Source organism: Argopecten irradians, chromosome 6 (assembly GCF_041381155.1).
Source record: "Argopecten irradians isolate NY chromosome 6, Ai_NY, whole genome shotgun sequence".
In the NCBI taxonomy this organism is placed as follows: domain Eukaryota; kingdom Metazoa; phylum Mollusca; class Bivalvia; order Pectinida; family Pectinidae; genus Argopecten; species Argopecten irradians.
This window is the reverse complement of record NC_091139.1, coordinates 42,197,509-42,215,641: the sequence shown is the minus strand read 5'-3', so window position 1 is coordinate 42,215,641 and position 18,133 is coordinate 42,197,509. Positions and strand designations below refer to the sequence as shown.

Below are 18,133 nucleotides of genomic sequence, written 5' to 3'. Positions count from 1 at the left end.
CAAATAAAACATTTTCGTTATCCCGAAAAACATTTTCCTATGCGAGCCTAATAAGCTTCCGTACTTAACAGTAAAATTGTCGAAAGTGATAGCTCTTCTTTGTTTTCATTTCGTATGGAATTTAAAATTCGAAGTTTTATTTTTACCTGCCAGATCTCGCTATACTAACGTGTGGCCGTTGTTGGTTTTGATGATATTACGTTAACGTAAACAACATTGAAATTCGTGTGTACGGATATGTAAGTTTACTGGTACCTCCAGATTCAATATACAAAGGGAAGCAACCCGTTTGAAGTTGTATTAGTCGATTTCAAACTTGAGTTTCAGTAATGTTTCCAATCGTTTGTGATGGATGACGATCGTCACCAATGACGGATGGATTTCCTTAGGTGAACTATGTTATCTTTGGGGACGATGGTTTCATTGGTATGCATCTCTATTGTAAAAAAAGTGTCATACATCGATCAATTGACTACTGTGTGTATATCAGTATTGAATTTTACGTAGAAGTCGTTATAACCTATAACATGTATTATATATAATTATGATTATAGTATATGAACAACGATTCTTAGCAGATATCAAAGTAAGGCTAATTTATCCGTATCCATGTTACCATTGATATTAGACTTCTTGCACCTCCATTTCATTTAAGTAAAAGATGATTTGCAGACAATTATAAAAGGAACGACTGATTGTTAATTTATGACAGTTTAAATTCCGAGCAGGGAGTACATTGTTGAGACTGAACATTAGTGACGGATCATATTAAGGGTCATTCAAAGAAGTGTATTTGAGGCGAGGTTAAGTGTGGGGGACCGTAGGTTAGAAAATAGGAATGTAGAATGGATACGAGATGAATAGATCTAGTAAGGGATTAGAAACGTGAAGTAGAACTGGAATAATGTGGCATTTAGGACAAAACTAACGGGGTTTGATGATTGAAAATGTTAAATGGACTCGGGGCACGATAATTAAAGCTTACAATGAGGTTCAGGCACTGTGAAAATATGGAGACTGAACTGGGACTAGCAACAGGGTATATACTGGAATGAACCCATAGATTGAGATATGACGTGTATACTGGGGGATGGTGTTGAGTACACGAGGTGTAACTTTGGTAACTGTAGATTAGGAACGAAGTGGATCAAGGAAATTGGGAACTGAGGGCATAATGTAGACTGATGATTTATATGACTGAAATATTTGTTTAACACTTGACAGGATTTTAATTTTCAAAATATTTCAATAATCGTGGAAGAATCCGTTTTTTGAGATACCTTCAGCTGAATAAGAAATATATCTTTTATTACAGAAAAACGCCACTAATGCCGAATGCATTTCATTAGATGAAACATGGTATCTATAGAATCAATGGCTTTACAATATTCTGTATTTTCCATTTTCTCTTCCATTACACAAATTTGCCAATATGAACTGAATGGCTGATCCAATACAATAATAAGGACCTTATCGGAACTGATGATGTCGGTGAATTTCATTTTTATATTCACACCATGTTGTACCATTTCCATTGAGATGCAGCATTTTCCATGTTGTTGTGTTTCATTATTATCTGACCATCCGACAGTAAAAATTAGGAAATAATATGTGATCATACAGAAAGTCGGACAACAAAATAAAATGATGATCATGTGCTCTGTTATTGTTGTCTCTATACATCCCATCCTGGAGTCTACATAACCACCAGGGAGCAGTTGTTCAAAAGATAATTAGCTTAATCACATAATCGTGAAATTTTCTTTTCTCGTTTACTGCACAGCATTATATCTTATCTTATAGCAAGTAAATAAAAGATATAGTTTTTGAAATTTTGTAAAGTTAGTATATTGAGAAACCATTTTATCTTAATTTGAAAACTAACGTTTACACTGTGCTACATGTAAGTCTAATCACCCTTTGAACAACAGGTACCTGAAACAGCTGATAAACAATACTGATTTAACCAAATCTCACTGCTCGACCGATCGATTACCACATAATTTACGTCAATAAAGCCTGATAGGAGACACTGCCATGCTGATTTCCACCAAATTTTGTCTGAACATGCGCGATATCGATGGTACTAGGCGAGAATTGGACGCCCGCCAGTAGTATTTCCTAACTATTTCTAGAGTAGTAAGCATTAATCGGAGCCCTATGAACTCGGATTTTTCTTTGATAAAATAACCCCAGTCGTAGTGAGTAGTGACATAAAACCATTTGTTAGGATTGACATTTATTCTGTTTGTTCAATGTTTGATATATTGTATCTGTCGTTCTATACAAAGGGAAGCAACTCGTTTTACGTTGTTTGGTCGAGTAGCTTAGTAAGGCCTGGTTTTAACATATACACAGATTGAAAGGAGTAACTTCTCACGTATACGTTTGAAGTAAGCAATGTGTGTCGTACAACTGTTAGACTTATCTACTAATGTCTTATCTAATTGGCTGACACGATTCGGAATACGACCAAAGCCTGAGTCGGAGTTTGTTTATCGCGATTTGTCTCTTTTATGAAATGACATCCTCATTATCATTATGAGGTTTAGGAATATATTGATTTATATACAGTTAGATCCAATATAATATCGACTTTGTAATAGATGTTGTCAACAACAGGATCCGAAGATCATGTGTATCAATATACGGACAACGTAGGTAGCCAATTTATCAAAGAAAAAATCAGACCTGATAAATAAACTGCCGACTGATATGTTTCTATTCCGAGTCAGTGACTAATTGTGAGTTGTTAAACTAGCACAGCACATATCTTTTTCATTCGATGTAACGCCTCTTGGTAAAAATGTGTGATAAATAAAAACGAGTTGCACCCCTTCTTATAGTACTGCAAAAATATCGTTGATTGAAAGGCTATATTATACAATATACATTGTATCACAATGATGTTCCATCGAGATTGGATGAGTCTCCAAACATATCATTGTATGTCGCTGACGTAACTTACCACGGCCAGTAGTGGCATTATACAGATAGCATCCTATAATGTAAATCGGACTGGAACGAGTCTTAAAATTGTCTGAATTAAAGAAGAAAAAAAATATGCAGAAATATGGATGCTTACTGCTATGTTAATATTTGGAAACCTACTGATATTATCTTCTGGGTCAAGTTGTGGGTTTTATTTAAAGATGCTCCACCACCGACAGAGCATAAATGATATTCATTATTTGAACAATAAATGATGTTTAATAAATGTACAGTGTATATATGTCTCTATTTAACACAAAAATAAATATAAAATAGTTTGTTTTGCTTTTGGTGCATGCACAATGATTCCATATAAGGCATAGTGCCAAGGAGTTTTTCCAGAACGCAATTAATTATTTATAATATTTTATATGAAAGTAAAATAAGAAGCTCAAACATTTCGATGGTAGTAATAGTTTAAAGTAAGTAACTATTGATGAAGAAAACAAAATTCGGCTGCGGTGTAGTATCTTTCAATCATTATTTGTTAATCACTTGTTTTAATTGGTTGAAAATGAAGTACAATACTGTAATGTCGATGAAGACTGATTAATGTTTGAAAAGGAAAAATAACTCTGGTGCAACAAGTAACTGCAACATGCTTTCAATTTCTAGCACGTGGTTAAATGTCACTTTTACTTCACACAGAACGAACAGAGGAAATGTTATCTGTTATCTTTAGCTAAACTTTTTACATATCTCTTTGATTGATATTACTTTTAATATACACTATGTTAGTGTTTATTCTGTCAATTTTTACTTTTTGCCATATCAGCATATATGTATATTACACTCTTGCAGTGTCTTAATACTCTATAGTAACACCAGTGTGATATACTAGTGTTCCATATTAACTTACTTTTTACTCCATGTGACTATGCTTACTTCAAATGTTATATTATTTTCTGTGTCATTGTCATTGTAAGGTCTATCAGTGTATAATTATGTCTGTGATATTTTGTCAGCCATTTAATTGTTAAATTACAATATACTTATGTTTGTCGCGAGAATAGCACTACAGTGCTAATGTTGTATTTGTGTCTGATATGCGACGTAAAATAAAATTTCTTGAATCTTGAATCTTGAAATATTAACATTGTCAGCTTTGATTGTAACAGTTATATGTACTAGAACATAATTTGACATGGAAAGCTTCTCTGCATGCTTATGTGATAAACGAAAGATTCATTTGTTCTTTACCTTAAATAAATAAACAATGCAACTACATTGTACACCCAAAAGAGAAAATTAAGCGAACATTCTTCTCTCGGTATTTCACACACTCAAAAACGGTGCAATAACTTCTAAATATCCCCAGTCGTTTGATATATATATTTATACAACACTTCATTGTCGTATCTTTCTTTATACACAAAAAACGCAACAAAATGTTTCCACTTTGAAAATTGTTTTATTAGCAAACTATGATTCAAGCGGGTCTACTCGTGACAAGAATAAATGTTACGTTTAGAACATAATAGCATAAAAGTTATAACCATTATTTATAATAACTTGCAATTACAGACGTATAACGAAAACGAAACAATATCCATTCTCAATACTCCAGGGGTTAATATCTCTGTCGTCAAAACCGCCCTCGACTGTGCCACAATATATATATCATAAAAAAACTTTCAGGCATTCAGGGGAAAAACATGACTAATCGACAGAGAGTTACTTTGAATATTATAGAGAGCAATGTCCAACTTCCTTTTTCGTACAGTGTACCATGATTTACATCAAAGTATCTGATTAATCTGTTGCCGAAGACGTAACCTTCAGTTTTGCTATGATACAGTCTGGGTGGATATCACGATAGTGATAGTAACCCCTGGAGTATCGAGTTAGAAACTAATCAAAAGCTGTAATATGTCATTTGATCGTATAACAGATTGTTTATATTAAAATAAAGAGCGCTCACAATGAAGCCATCATTTCCAAAGATATAATATTTCATCTAAGGAAAGTCATCCATCATTATTGCCGTTTCTTTATAATGATACAAAATCTTTCTTACATTTTGAAGTAATCGTTAGATGTATCTACCCTTCCTAGATCAATGAACTTTAACTGAAAGCAACCGCCATACACACCATACTATTATGGTTCTACATTACACGTTAGGAATATAACGACTATTATATATCATTCAAAGTGTTGTGTATACCGTCAATTGAAGTATGACAGATTGTTACAATAGAGATTCATCGCTATGAAGCCATCGTTTCCAAAGATATTACATTTCATCAAAGGGAATTCATCCGTCATTGGTGACTATTCTCCATAATAGCAATCTTCCATACATTGTTCAATCAATCGTGATAGTAGTATTCGATTAGTTAATTTATTAAAAATTATTCAATAAAGTCATTAATTAAAAAATTTCTTATACGTCTGTAGCAATCGTAATATCCACATATCATTTTGTTAATCAAATACAATTGTTTTCAGTTAATCTTCCCCAATAACAAATTACAGCTTTTTTCAGCTCATTCATTTCCAGCCCTCAGCACTGTCACAGTTCACATCACTTTTCCTATATAAAATAATAAACCCCTCGTCGTTCCCTTTTTTTCGAGTTTACACATTGTGTTTAGCGAAAGACCTAACATTCTCTACTCTCCTTATACTGTGCCTAAAACTAAACATAGTTCTCCCCTTGCCAGTAAATAACAGATTTGTTTTACATTGTTTACATATTGTGTTCAGCGACAAAATTCTACGCACTTTTTCGGAATTGTTCTAACCAGGCCCTAACGTCATGTGGGAAGTAGTTCTCCGGCCCCACGGCTCCGAAGTACATCACTTTATAGTCATACAGTATATAAAGTCGTTCTGGCACTGCTGCATACTGGAGTGCGTTCTGGTTATCCATGGGATCAACCAGTATAGGACACTTGAGATCAAACTCCCGGAGAATTTCTGCGGCCTCCATCCTGTCCTCCAGGGTTTGGTGATCATTCAAGTCCTGGAAGCGGTGTCCGAACACCTGCCATCCTTCCACGGGATGTGCCTCCCGGATGTAGATGGTCAAGAAGTCGGCCACGTCAGCAAAGTCTCGGATGATCGTCTTGACCTCCTCGACCTTTGCTATAAACGGAGGTCAGGAACAGCTTCCGAAGTTCAACACCAGAGGGCGTCCTGTCTTTTGGAAATCGTACAAAGTCTTGTAAGATTTGGTATCCATGTCGTACAGTCTGGTGTTCGGGGCTTTACGACCGAGATATGTGTTTCTCATGAGAGCATCTACCAACAACTCTCTTCCCCTTGTTTTGATCGCTTGCGTTGATAGGTTAATATCTAAGTTTTCAGTTCCAGGAATGTTTTTCTTGCCTATCTTCCTCCTTCGTTTGGAGAAACCAAGTTTAGTAGTAACCATCATGAAGGATATTGCCAAGAGTTCAAACAGAATGGAAATCAATCTTCCTGTTGTTTTTATCCACCTGAACGGTACATCGTCCGTCCACAGTGTTGATGCTGTCTGCATGACGGTCTCTGTAAAATGAAATGCATATCCTTAAACAATGGCGCAGCAAGACCCGAGATGAGTTTAACAATAGTGATATTCATTGTGTTCTCTTCATTTTTGTTTCCGATTTTAAGTTTTGATTATATTTGAATTTATTTCAATTAAACTATCCGAGTAAGTATACATGTATATAAACTATAATGTTAAAATATATCAGAATTCAACTCACCTCACATATATGACCTCATACATAGACCAGTTTTCTCAAATGTTGTGTGAGTAACTTTTCGGATAGGTAAAGATCGAGTATCTCGCCTTACGTGACGTGTTATTGGCTGGTCGTGTTCCGGTGCGATTCAATGTTAAAAATTAGAACATTGCTGTTTTGTGGTCTAACTCGCGTATAAGTATAACTGATAGGGAACACCAGTTTTATTATGTAATATATATATGATTTTATATGAGTAGCTATGAGTATACGAGTGTAGGATTCTATTTATCACATAACTAGTATTTATGAATATTTAGAAAAGGGTGGCGAAATCATACTCGGATTTGACGTTTCCGTCTACCAAGACAATCGTGCAATGTCATATTTTGATTATTTTTATTGCACTTGTGTCTTACGATATTTATGGCAGGACCGTAAGACATGGCTGAACGGGTCACTTACGTGATAAATAAATATAATTTTTACTACTGAATAAAGATATTGTTGTTCGAAAGTAGAGAGTGGAACTAACTGGACAAGAGTTCAGCCGGCAACGAATTAACCAATGCATTTAAGGTTCATGTTATGAGGAAATCCTTTAATGTGTTGTTAGACTTTAAATCCCTAGTGTAATTCACTTATACATTTTATATGTTTTTGTTTATTTTACATCTGTATGCGTTATAACTATTAATCTTGCTTTTGGATTGTAAACTGTTTAGGTGCCTGTAATTTTGTTGTTTCAGAACTTGTTCAGATCACACAAAGTTTGTGGATCAAATAATCAGATTTACATTCGCCTCTTACGTTCTCTATACAAACTAATTAAATAGTCTTCCTCTGTTCAGACGTTTTTATTTTATAACGGGAAAAGTGTCTTCCCACTCAGCCAACATGTCCTATAAGGTAAGTTTTGTTGGCACTAGTTCGTAGTTGTATGATACTGATGATTTATGAAGTTTGGTAAGTTTTTTGTTTGTTAATTATTTTGGTTTTAATAGCACGTGAGTCTATATGCAAATGTGATTAAATTTGAAAACGGCAAGACATAGGTTTATTTAAAGACATGTGAAGTCACCATTAGCATATTAATTGTTTGAAATAGGTTTCAAATGCAAGAGAAGCTCACGTGAAAATATTTTGGCGTAGTAGGGGCAGCAGTTTTGTGTGTAGTGGAAATAGATTACAACGTATGGCCCGCATATTTTTTTTCGAATTCGGCAATACTTTTCACAGATAGTTAGTATCAGCAGATAGCCCAGATTAGATATCTTCTGATGTATTAGTATGATAGAACACCCAATGTATGTTACACACCTATATATGTAAAAATATGACAATCAATACATATATGACCGTTTCATTATGGGTGTAGTGTTTTTATGGTTTAAACTAAATGAATGATTGATATATAGATATAAACAGTAATCTATATTTTAATGACATCTGTGGTCAGTAGAGATGCCAGAATTTTGCAGACATTCTGTTCATATTGTGCGCTACTGAAAGCTCTAAATGACCATACGTAGACTCCATAACAGAATAAGTATTAAACGATGGCCATTAGCTTCCACAGCGTGCCTTCCTATATTTTGTTAAGCCAATGTTTTCTTCATAAAACATAAGCGTAGACTCTGGATTGACAGTTAAATGCAAAGAATTGATTTTAGATACCGATTGGACATATAACTCATCGATATAACAAAGTTTTTCTGACTTAAGTAACCCATACACACTCAAAATGAGGTTTGGAAAGTACAACAGCGTTATCAGTGATATCAAACAGCATTAAACCTGTGATGATCTATAGGCAAGTTAAATATGAATTCACTCATGAATTAGTTGACTTGTCTAGTTTGTCGACCACTCTATTCCTGCCCAGTACCCTATTTCATCAACATTATTAACTTTCCATATCTTAGGAAAACACTCTTAGGAATACTCCTAGACTTCCGCAATGTTTCCCCTGTACAATATAATGTTAAGGGATGGTCATGAAGCCGAGCCTAGTTTGTTCCAGTCTAATCATTAAGGTATTTCATATATTTCATCATAATACATCTAGGATCTGTTTAGGTATGAAATACGTGAGTTAGATCATGAACATGTTCTAAATTCTGACATTTAGTCGATCTACAAAACGACCAGTATGGGGTCACAAGATGTGGGATACCCGAGTTTGCTTTACCTGTGCTGGACATATTTATACCTATTCTGTTAGAATACAGGACTTTGTGTGACGCCATCTGTGTAAGGTGAGTTTTAATTTAAGTGTATTACAAATATCACAGACATTACAAGACTTAGTGTTACATATCAAAAGGAAATTCCGCGGAAAATCTAATTGTAATGAACCATATTTACATATATTTTAAGGTATGAGCTTGTTATAGTTTTATTGTAAAATAATATCATATTTTGCATACTGATAGTACTTAATACTCTAATGACGATATTAATTAATGGAAATTACATAAATTAATCAGGCTTGTAATTAAGAAGAGGAAATACCTGGGAATTCCCGAGCTAAGATAACATACTCCGTACCTATCGCATAGTCATCTTATGTTTACAAGGACCATTAAGGACTAATGATATCAGAAACTCTTTCAGTCATATAAATCATTAAAGGAAATTATTTTGGAAACTGAGTAACACGTAAACATTTAATTAATTGTTCAATATATGCCTTCGTATTGAGTAAATACATATCTTTTGCAAGTGACCTACAATGTAATGAACACAACACAGGTAGTACATTACAGCCAGTAAACGTCCACACGCCCGTTTCAGGGGTATCTGGGTTATTTCTATTTAATGCAAATATGTGGTCATAACAGAGATTATAATTGTACTAAAATATAAAAATTTTAACTTGAAGCATAGGTAAAACTTGTTTATGTGGATGAACATTATAGAATATCGAATCAATTAGAGCATGTTCTAAATTTTCCCCTGCTGTCGGTCAGACTTATCAGGTGATAATTCGGGGACGTCAAAGTTTAATTTTAGACACGCGTATTTACATGTTCTATTTATAAATATGTTCAAACATTCCATGATGAATATTGATGTTTAGATTGTAGAGCATTCGTTCATGCTGTCAAAAGCATAATAGGACTTTAAATAACATGAAACATTACGTTTCTTCATATCTAAATAAAAATAGCCATATTAGTCAAGAATAGGTCTCATATGAATTAAACGGAACAACATGTATAAGACATATTCATATAATTAATAAAGAAAATTAAAAAAAAAAAATCATAATATCGACCTCTACATTTTCTCGTTCTCCATCAATCTGTTTCTCTCCATCACTGTATATGTACTGATGCTTATAATAAATTTGGAGAAAAATAAAACTTTACGGGCGAAATCTATAAATAAATACAATAACGACTGACTAGTTACGTGAACGCTTTCGTTCCATTCAAGGGAGCTCTTCAGACTGTTTATTACTTATACTTATATACGTACATTTTGTCACGTATTGTTATCGAAAATATGTGTCTACAGTGGCAATCTTTAAAAACATATCACTTAATATCATCGTGCGGGGAAATAAACTCACAGAGAAAGTAAATTGATGAGCGAAAAATTTTGAAAGTTTTGAAAAACCCATTTACAGCACTCATGTTGTTATTTTCTGTTTGTATCCAACATTTTAGGTACTACGTATTATCTAGACAACACATTAACACAACCAAACGTTGGTAACTGCAACATTTCTATTATTTAATTATTATTTGTCGTTGTATTGTTTGTTTATTCATAATTAGTAGTTTATATTGATATGTGTTTTATTAAAATGTTTTTCTGTTGCGCACTCTAGTAAAATTAAATATATCTTATTCTACAGGGATTGTCATGCAGAAGTCCAGGACACTATGGACGGACGAAATACCGTTCAGATGGATCAAAACAACAGGAACATTATTCCTGGTCTTGTTCAAAATCCTTTTTGTCGCTTTAGTGGTGCTCATTCAGAAAATTAGTTTCTTCAAACGCATGGCGAATTCCCGTTTAAAAAGAACGCCTGGAACACAAATGTTAGATTTAAATTTATCGACGCAATCAATCAGAGCAAGGTCAAAAACTTTGTTGGTAGATGCTTTCATAAGAAACACATATCTCGGTCGTAAAGCTCCGAACACCACCCTGTATGACATGGATACGAAATCTGACAGAAAACTCTTCAGTTTCCAAAAGGCAGGGCGCCCTCTGGTGTTGAACTTCGGAAGCTGTTCCTGACCTCCGTTTATAGCAAAGGTCGAGGAGGTCAAGACGATCATCCGAGACTTTGCTGACGTGGCCGATTTCTTGACCATCTACATCCGGGAGGCACATCCCGTGGAAGGATGGCAGATCTTCGGACACCGTTTCCAGGATATGAAGGATCACCAGACCCTGGAGGACAGGGTGGAGGCCGCGGAAATGCTCCGGGAGTTTGATCTTAAGTGTCCAATACTGGTAGATCCCATGGATAACCAGAACGCACTCCAGTATGCAGCAGTGCCAGAACGACTGTATATACTGTATGACTATAAAGTGATGTACTTCGGGGCCGTGGGGCCGGAGAACTACAAACCAGACGCTGTTAGGGCCTGGTTAGAGCAATTCCGAAAAAATGCGTAGAATTTTGTCGCTGGGCTCAATGTGTAAACTATGTAAAACAAATCTTTTAATATGTACTGACAAGGGAAGAATTGTTATTAATTTTAAGCACAGTATAAGGAGAGTAGAGAATGTAAGGTCTATCGCCAAACACAATATGTAAATTATGAAAAAGAGAACGACGAGTGGTTTATCATTTTATAAAGGACAAGTGATAAAGAAAACTCGAATATAATGACACTTAGGCCTTGGAGCAGGGAAAAAAATATAATTTCTTTCATGCTATATATAAAGAGATATCTGGGAGGGGAGTGGTAAGAAGCTTGGGACAAGGCATTGGAAATTTTAGGGTGGATATTGGTTTTAGGAAAGAACCATGATATAGAATTGGATGGGTAGGGGTGTAGACAAGGGATAGGAGTTGGTAATGTGGTTAAACATATTGAACTATAGTGGAAATTGTATTGAGGGATGGTGATCAGAATAGAGGTGTACACGGATGATAGGAGATTAGAAACTAGATCAAACTAGATGGACAGGCCATGTGATTAGACTTGAGCGGAAACTGAACTGTAAGTCAGGAACCGGAAACTAGGTGAAATCGGTGAAGAAGTGGAGGAGGGGCTAGTAAACAATATTTATAGTGGGTATATAATATACATTGTATTTAGTGGATTTTAAAGACCAGATATACTTTGTTTTATTAATTTCAAGCGAAAGCGAAAACATTTTCTCTGAACTGAACAAAGAAATTGTATTTTATAAGTAATTATAGTTATAATTTATAATTAATGAACGTGATGAAAGTGCAATCGTGATTGATTTAAATAATGTCTGAAAGACAGTTTGCTATCATAGAGAATCGTCACCAATGACGGATGAATTTCCTTAGGTGAAATGTAATACCTTTTGAAACGATGGCTTCATTGGGAGGGTTCTCTGTTTTAACATAAACAACATTCTGCATCCTCCATTGGTAAAATTACAGCTGTAGCACACAACTACCAATTGTAGTTTTGTTTTCGTGAACATGTATAGTATATAATGGTATTAGAAACAGTTACTATGGTGCTAATGGTGAACTTATGAATGATTTAGTCGTAATGTTGCTATCACAAAAATGTAATAAACCTATTTTCAACACGAAAAAAACCTGTTGTGTCTGCTTTCTTTTCAAAAAATATCCATGATATGTAGGGAATCTTTGGCGACATCCTCACTGGTAGATATCCATTTGTGGGAAGTGCCCGACCTCTGTTTAACTCAAATTAAAAACAAGATTTGAATGAACGTCGCGATAAATGTCGGCAATAAGATCTGGGGTCTTACAAATTTTCTGTATTGTCACCTTCTTTTTAGGTCACCTGAGACGAAGTCTCAAGTGACCTATTCTAATCACCTTTTGCCCGTCGTCGTGCGTCGTATGTCCGTAAACAATTTACATTTTCGACTTCTCCAAAACAGCTGAAGCAATTTCAATGAAATTTTGCACAAACCTTCTAAGTCATAAAGCTAATCAAAATTGTGAATTATATGGTCCCCACCCCTCAGGGGGCTGTGGGAGGGGCCAAAAGGTGGTAAAATTGACTAAAATTTCAAAAATATTCTTCGCCACTCACATATGTGGTGGAATCAAATACTAACATTTTGTTTGCTACGTGGATTCACACAGTTTGCAAACAAAATTTCTTAAATACTCCTATGAAGTTAAAATATAGTAACATCAATGCTTAAATAAATAAATATCGTTATGTTTTTATTTTTCGGAGATAATACTATCTTAGTGATATATTCCATGCTTTGAAAATGGGGCAATCGTAGACGTTTGTTTACACATAACCAAAAGAACTCCACGGTCCCATTTATATCTTTTCAAGTAGGCCCTTATACGTATCCTGGAGACACACGTTTTAAAGTATTCGGTATCATCTGGAATATAACCACTATAACGTTAGTCTTTATATTGACCTCTAAGGTCATATATGATAAAAACCTGAATTCTTAAACTTTTGTCAGTCTGGTTTTTAACCTTCCATGCCTTATATAATATTGAATAGAATGCGCCGTTTTGAAAACCTGTTATCGTTATAGAATGCGACCGTTGTGTTTACATTAGAGGTGACTACCTGGGTCACTTGATCGTATTTCAGCATTAGCAGAATACAGCACATATCAGTTCACCAGGACCTGTAATGTGTCAAGTCGGCAAAGTGTAAATCTGGATTTAAAGCAAGAATTAAGTAAGTACATTTACAGTAAGCAAAGTAGAGCAATATAATATAACCATATCAAAACTAATATTTTTTAAATTGCACTTAACCTGGTCAAAAGGCTCAAACGGAATTTGTTCTAAATTATTTTGATTTTCCCTTTTTCAGCTTTGCTGTTTGATGGATGCCATGTTAGAACAGAATTTTTATATTAATACGAATTCAGTTTAATCTAACTTTCACTTTAATTTTGTTCGATGCTTACCAGTTAAATATACTAAAAATCCTTACCCTTAAAGCTGACAATGCAAGTTGAAATTATTAAAATGATTTTTTTTTAAATAAGTATACTCGTTGTTCAAGAATCGTTTATGAGACATTTCCCGGTTGAGGACAGCCATTTTTGTTTTACATTCCGACGACTCGCCGACCCCTATATAAAGCGCGTGAATCGACACACGTGCGCTCATTCATGTACCTATACACCTAGCATTCCACAGTATATATCACCTACAAATAGGTAAACAAAACCCTTACCTGTAAAACTATATGGGACCTTTTTTAGCAATTCACATTTCAACTCCTCTAAGTTGTCATTTAGATGTTTCTCAAAATTAAATTTCAACGCAAGTGAATAGAAATCCAAACAATAATCCGTCCACATATCTCCACGTATGTCATCGTACCCGATGCACTCAACTGACCGTATACACTTGACTACGTACCTGACCTGAACGAGCGACAACTATCAAGGACACACACGTGTCGATGTACATGTACGTGTAAAACTTGGTGTATATTGAAGTGTTTTATTAGTTCGTATTGGACCTATGTTGGGATATAGCTGACAACACATTCATCTATTACTTCAATGAAATATTGGCAGGTTAGTGGAAAGTTTATTTTCAATTTGACATTGTTATTTCCAATATCGGGGCATGTGTATCTGAGACAAGACATGTTTAGAATGACACACGTGTGTCAAGTGTCCCGTGATTTATATCGGGGGTTGGTCAGTGAAGGTTATTAAGCAGAGCAAAAGAAAAATGGCTGCCACTTCCTTAGATACCACACTGTCATAGCTAGGGGATGTCTCAGAAACAATTTTTGAAAAAAAATATTTCGTTAATATTTTTTTTTTTAATTTCAAATGCATGTTTTTAACTTGCATTGTCAGCTTTAACAGAGTCCGGAACATCAAGCGTTGTTCTAACATTGACTACCATCAGTCAGATGTTTGAACATCACCCACAATTTCCAATTTAAGACTGTGTGTCTAACAGATATGGCGTCTTTTTTCCCTGTTTTTTTTTCAGTATTCAAACTTCAATATCTTTTTTCATTTTTTTTTACTTTAAGCAATATTTTTGGTGGGCAAAACACACAGTTTGCAAACACAATTTCTTTAATACTCCCATGAAGTTAAAATATAGTAACATCAATGCTTAAATAAATAAATGTCGTTATGTTTTTATTTTTTCGGAGATAATACTGTCTTAGTGATATATTCCATGCTTTGAAAATGGGGCAATCGTAGACGTTTGTTTACACATAACCAAAAGAACTCCACGGTCCCATTTATATCTTTTCAAGTAGGCCCTTATACGTATCCTGGAGACACACGTTTTAAAGTATTCGGTATCATCTGGAATATTTAGCTCTAAGGTCATATATGGTATAAAGTTGAATTCTCAAACTTTTGTCAGTCTGGTTTTTAACCTTCCATGCCTTATATAATATTGAATAGAATGCGACGTTTTGACAACCTGTTATCGTTATAGAATGCGACCGTTGTGTTTACATTAGAGGTGACTACCTGGGTCACTTGATCGTATTTCAGCATTAGCAGAATACAGCACATATCAGTTCACCAGGACCTGTAATGTGTCAAGTCGGCAAAGTGTAAATCTGGATTTAAAGCAAGAATAAAGTAAGTACATTTACAGTAAGCAAAGTAGAGCAATATAATATAACCATATCAAAACTAATATTTTTTAAATTGCACTTAACCTGGTCAAAAGGCTCAAACGGAATTTATTCTAAATTCTTTTGATTTTCCTATTTTCAGTTTTTCTGTTTGATGGATGCCTTGTTAGAACAGAATTTTTATATTAATGCGAATTCAGTTTAATCTAACTTTCACTTCAATTTTGTTCGATGCTTCCCAGTTAAATATACTAAAACTCCTTACCCTTAACACAGTCCGGAACATCAAGCGTTGTTCTAACATTGACTACCATCAGTCAGATGTTTGAACATCACTTACAATTTCCAATTTAATGCTGTGTGTCTAACAGATATGGCGTCTTTTTTCCCTGGGTTTTTTTCAGTATTCAAACTTCAATATCTTTTTTCATTTTTTTTTACTTTAAGCAATATTTTTGGTGAGCAAAATCAATGGCTGATCTATAATATTTACGCTTTCAATCCATTCATTTTAACAAAGATAAGAGCGGTATTATGTGAAAAGACAAACTCTTAAACATTTAAACATGTTAATCATTTGTGCAAGTTAGGCTATTTCGCGAATAATTTCGTTCCTTATCTGATCGTGTAAGAAATTCAAATAAGACTACACTGATTCCACCAATGATTTCACTCACAACATGAAATATGCAATGAAATGAAAATCAATTAAATGTAGGCTTAATTTGAAATCTTATTTCATCATATCGTATTCAATATCCAATTCTAGTTCAATAGTTAATACTTATTCATACTAGTTCAATAGTTAATACTAGACAAATAGCCTTTACTAGTCTAATATACTAATGTAGAAGGTGACATATATCAAACAATTAAAGAATTGTTAGATTGCAAGCAATTTATATATGCAAATAAATGCAAATATTTATCATCCATATTTGCATTTATGTCTCCAATTATTGCAATCTAACAATTCTTAATTGTTATATTTCTTTTTTTCATTTTACAGTAAAACATATTTCTCATTTATAATCCAGACGTTACGAAAATGTTTATAATGTCACAACTAAACTGGTCTATTTAACGAAAATCAGCTTTCGGCACTAGCACCACATTGACGATTCAGTTACCCATAACAGACCATTTTCAGCTAATATCCATCACTGAACTATTTTGTGTGTATTTGGCATTATATTACAGACCCGGACATGAAGACGCCGGATGCTTTTTGGACAGACAGCGTCCCATTTATATGGGTCAAAAGAGCCGGACGCTTGATTGGGGTCTTGAGCCATGTGATCTTTATTGGAACATTGATAGCCCTCTCGAAAATTACATTCCTAAAAAACTTCACAATGACTAACTTCAAAAAAAGAAGTAAAATCGCAGGAATTCAAACATTAGATTTGAATTTTTCAACTAAAACACTAGTCTCAAGCACCCGTGGATTACTGGCGGACATTTTATTTCGAGAGACATACTTAGGTCGTAAAGCCCCTAACACCAATCTGTATGACATGGATACGAAATCTTACAGAAAACTCCACAGTTTCCAAAAGGCAGGACGCCCTCTGGTGTTGAACTTCGGAAGCTGTACCTGACCTCCGTTTATAGCAAAGGTCGAGGAGGTCAAGACGATCGTCCGAGACTTTGCTGACGTGGCCGATTTCTTGACCATCTACATCCGGGAGGCACATCCCGTGGAAGGATGGCAGATCTTCGGACACCGTTTCCAGGATATGAAGGATCACCAGACCCTGGAGGACAGGGTGGAGGCCGCGGAAATGCTCCGGGAGTTTGATCTTAAGTGTCCAATACTGGTAGATCCCATGGATAACCAGAACGGACTTAAGTTTGCAGCAGTTCCAGAACGACTTTATATACTGTACGACAATACGGTGATGTACTTAGGAGGTCTTGGACCACATGATTACAAACCGCACGAAATCAGGGCCTGGCTCCAACGTTTTCGGAACGAGTCCTAGACAGGGTAGTGATGCCAATGTTGATGTAAACGATAAAGATTGTGGTACTTCTTTATAAACTCATTAGAATTCATTTCTAGTATATCAGGAGAATGACTTTTTTAGTGTTACATTTTAACTTCACGTGATCGTAGATGTATGTATATGTTTTATCAATACAATGGTACGCTTTGCTACAAAAACATGACAACACAGATAGCGTATGATTTTCTTTAGGTTAAAATATAACACCTATGGAAATGATGAATCTATTAGTGTGGTATGCTAATGGTAGCCTAATGTCCTGCTTAAGGATAAGACAATATGCATGAATGTTTACGGTTCGACTGTGGTTATAAAGTTTCATTTGATTATAATCGTTTGTTTGTTTGGATTTTTTTTGTTGTTATCAAGATATATATGTACTTGCCCCTTTGTTGATCATGAAGCCATATTGACAACTCCTTGATAAAGAGCCTCGACAGAGTTGATCTATAATTATATCTTACTGTAGCCCCATCTTTAAACATACCAAATGACTTTTCATTTCTTAGCGATATGGTCATGTTTATTAATTGTATGTACAAAGTCTCTTTGTTCTGGTGTAGGTTCGGTCCACCGAAGCAAAAAAAAAAAAAAAAAAAAAAAAAAACGAATCGGTGCAGCGAAACGTTAATTACATGTAGAGCACATTTTCCTACCCGAAAAAAAACTTCATGTATTGATTTGTAACATCCTTATATGC

At 34.7% G+C, this 18,133-nt stretch overlaps 3 pseudogenes; 2 read left to right on the top strand and 1 right to left on the bottom strand.

Moving 5' to 3' along the window:
* Positions 1-4,389: 4,389 nt before the first annotated feature.
* Positions 4,390-14,170, bottom strand: LOC138325940 (type I iodothyronine deiodinase-like; annotated as a pseudogene).
* Positions 8,733-12,440, top strand: LOC138325944 (type I iodothyronine deiodinase-like; annotated as a pseudogene).
* Positions 13,405-18,133, top strand: part of LOC138325941 (type I iodothyronine deiodinase-like) — a 20,684-nt pseudogene continuing 15,955 nt past the window's right edge.